Source organism: Rattus norvegicus, unplaced genomic scaffold (assembly GCF_021556685.1).
Source record: "Rattus norvegicus strain SHRSP/BbbUtx unplaced genomic scaffold, alternate assembly SHRSP_T2T unassigned-0000194, whole genome shotgun sequence".
NCBI lineage: Eukaryota > Metazoa > Chordata > Mammalia > Rodentia > Muridae > Rattus > Rattus norvegicus.
Window position 1 is genome coordinate 20,001 of NW_028238911.1, and position 3,717 is coordinate 23,717.

Consider the following 3,717-nt stretch of genomic DNA (forward strand, 5'->3'; position numbering starts at 1 on the left):
TTTTCACTCTGTAGACCAAGATGGCAGACTATATCAGCCTTTGTGGAATGTGACCTTGTATTGCTTTGCCCTACTCTGCTCTGCTCTGCTCTGCTCTGCTCAACTTAACAGACGTGTTTTTGCTTTTGTTTATGATTTTTGCTTGCTTGCTCGCTCGCTCCCATGACTTGACTGTGGTTTCCCTTTCTATTACAGCACGGTGACCAGACTGCCTTGGGGTAATCAGAAAGGAGGCCAGAAGCAGTCTTTTTTCTGACGCACTGAGACTACATACCAGCAGATTTGGAGGAAAAGATATCCCTCTCTCCCTCCCTCCCTCCCTCCCTCCCTCCCTCCCTCCCTCCCTCCCTCCCTCCCTCCTTGACCCATTTTCCCTCTTTCCCGATACACTCAATAAATTTAAAGTAAATCAATGAATCAAGTCTCTAGTAATTTATTTGTTGGGATTTATTTGTTGGAAATTATCCCTCCACACCTTCGCCCCTCCCCCCACCACTCGAGGATGTCTCCCTCGGGGGGGGGGGCGGGGGGGTTGGGTGGACTCGTGTAGGCATACCTCTCCTCCCTTGGCTTTCCGGTCCACTTCGCTCCAGCATACCTAACTCTTTGGAAATGGTAATAGAGTTCATGACACACCCTCACAGAGAGAGGAAGAGTCCGATCGTTCACTGATTCGCTCTCAGCCAGCCTCGCCCTGACAGCTCAGGCATGTCTAAATCCGAATGTGGGCAATATTTACATGACTTGACTTGGTGCTTCTAACTTTTTCTCTCTCTTTTTTTTTTTCTTCTTTAGTATTTTTTTCTTTACCCTACAAACAGCACACTGCAGCTGTCTTCGGACACACAGCAGATCGATCCCATAACAGAGGGTTGTGAGCCACCATGGGAATAGAACTCAGGACCTCTGGAAGAACACAGTCAGAACTCTTAACTGCTGACTCCATTATTTCCGATTAATGTTTAATGTTTATTTTATTTTATTTTATTTTATTTTATTTTATTTTCGGAGCTGGGGACCGAACCCAGGGCCTTGTGCTTCCTAGGCAAGCGCTCTACCACTGAGCTAAATCCCCAACCCCAATGTTTAATGTTTAAATAAATAAACCTTGTAAAGAAATTAAGCATCTTAAAACCATAGGCATGTGCATCCCCTCCTCATTCGTTCATTCCCTCGCTCATTCATTCATTCATTCAGACAGACAGACAGACAGACAGACAGACAGACAGACAGACAGACAGACAGCAACCAAAGTCTAGCCTTTAACAAAGCAAGAAAGCATACCCTGCGGGACGCACAGATGAATTCCTGAGGCTTACCCTGCAGAGCTTACATGAGGCTTAGTAAAGGACTGACCTGTCAACAGCTACCTACATACGTTGAAAAGTCTACCTGGTATTGACGGATGATGACAAACTGTATGTGTGATACAAAACTGTATGTGTGGTTCCCCTTATAACTCATCTCGAAGAGCCCAGCTGTTGGGGCTCGTTCTTTTGGGGGGAAATGGAGGCTTTTCATCTTTCCCAAAGCTCCTCCTAGATCCTTTCTGTCCATCTGTCCATCCGTCCGTCCGTCCGTCTGTCCGTCCGTCCGTCCATCAAATTCTACCCTAGGCCTGCCCTTAGGTTGGTGGTCGTCCATTGAGTGCTAGTGACTTCTGACTTGTCTCTGTCTTCCCCTCTGAGAACTGTATTTAGATCTGATGCAGGCACGCAGGCAGGCAGGCAGGCAGGCAGGCAGGCAGGCAGGCAGGCAGGCAGGCAGGCCCTCCCTCGTTTTGAAACAGACAGACAGACAGACAGACAGACCAAAGGGTCAATGACTGACTGCACTTAAAGGGGCTGTTGACTCCTCTTTGGAGTTACCGCTGTTTAAAACTTGCTTGATAAAATAAAGTCATCGAATCCAAACTACGCAAAGGGGACACTATAACAAATTACGACTGCTTGTGTATATAGAAAACAGGGTTTTTTCTTTCCCTTATTCCATTATGTATGTTTGCTTTTCTTCAAGAATAAAACCGGCTAGGTGGTGCCTCGGAGACTTTATTTTTTTTTCCCCCCAGGAGTCCCTTCGGGCCCTGCCAGCGGGAGCCTGGACCTCTGAGGCCAGAGAGGGTGTGCTGTATCCCCGGCTCGCTCCCTCCCTCCTGGGATCAATCTAAAAAATGGACAGTTTTGGACACAAGCTTAAGTAATGTTCAGCTCATTCATGCAAGAGAGGTGTAGGAAGGACAACACCCCCACCCCCACCCCCACCCCCACCCCTACCCCCACCCGACCAAATAATACCCTAACCAATAAAAACTAGCTCCTTACTCCTCCGCCTGAGGATTTCTGCGGTCTCATGGTTTGTTCTTGGTTGTTGTTGTTGTTGTTGTTGTTGTTTTGTTTTGTTTTGTTTTGTTTTGTGTTTTTCAGACTTTAAGACAAATGTAGGGGTTGGGGATTTAGCTCAGTGGTAGACCGCTTGCCTAGGAAGCACAAGGCCCCGGGTTCGGTCCTCAGCTCCGAAGAAAAAGGAAGAAAAAAACAAAAACAATAAGACAAATGCTTGTTGTGATTCTCATTTCATTTCAAGGCTGCTATTCTCTAAATCAGAAGGACTCCCTTACAATTCTTCATGGGTAAACTTGCTTTACATCCCTGACATCAACAACAAAAAGAATTCAGAAAGTGGTGATGGACCAATCTGTTTGGGTGTTTCTTGCCTGCTTGACCTTGACTCGCACAAGAGAGCATAGAGAATAAAATAAAGTAGGTGGATGGAGAGATGGCACCGTCGTTAAGAGCACTGATTGCTCTTACAGCGGTCCTGAGTTCAATACCCAGCCAACACATGGCGGCTTGCAACCATCTGTAATTGTCAATCATGCCCTCTTCTGGGGTGTCTGAAGACACCTACAGGGTACTCGAATAGACATAAAACAAACAAACAAACAAACAAACAAACAAATCTTTAACAATTAAAAACAAAAAGAATAAAATAAAGCGAAGGACCCGCCTTGGAGACCTGCCCGGTATTGCTCCAGAGTCTACTTTTTAAAACACAGAGATAGGGGTTGGGGTTTTAGCTCAGTGGTAGAGTCCTTGCCTAGCAAGCTCAAGGACCTGGGTTCAGTCCTCAGCTCTGGGGGAAGAAAAAAAATACACACACACACACACACACACACACACACACACACACACACACACACACATATAGATAGATAGATAGAGAGAGAGAGAGAGAGAGAGAGAGAGAGAGAGTTTGACAGCAATAAAAAACAAAACAAAACCACTTTAAAATACAGAGATGTAAGGATACTCAGAGGGCTCAGAGGAAGCAACCAAGTGTTTGTTATATGGGTGCCAACAATATGGTTCATCTCTTCTTCTCTTCCACGTGGCATGGTGGCCAAGGTGGTGGGGAAACCACACAGTGAAAGGAATTGAACTACAGCACACAAGCAAGTCTCCCTCCCAGACATGAATAAAACTGAAATTAGGCTAAATGTACAATGAAAGGAAGCCAGGTGTTCGTGCATGTCTTTATTTCCATCATTCAAGAGGCAGAGGTGTTTAGAACTGTGTCTCTGTGAGATAGAGGAAGGCAGGCAGGCAGGCAGGCAGGCAGGCAGGCAGGCAGGCAGGCAGGCAGGCAGGCCTGATCTAGGTACTGATTTCCAGGTCTATGTGCAGACACCCCTGACTCAAATAAAGGAGTGAAAAGGAA

At 46.2% G+C, this 3,717-nt stretch overlaps 1 long non-coding RNA gene across 1 annotated transcript in view; it reads left to right on the plus strand.

Moving 5' to 3' along the window:
• Positions 1–279, plus strand: part of LOC147997282 (uncharacterized) — an 18,295-nt gene extending 18,016 nt beyond the window's left edge. The window contains exon 3 of the long non-coding RNA XR_015648020.1: positions 196–279. This is a non-coding gene — a long non-coding RNA (uncharacterized LOC147997282). The remainder of the gene's footprint in view (positions 1–195) is intronic.
• Positions 280–3,717: the final 3,438 nt, after the last annotated feature.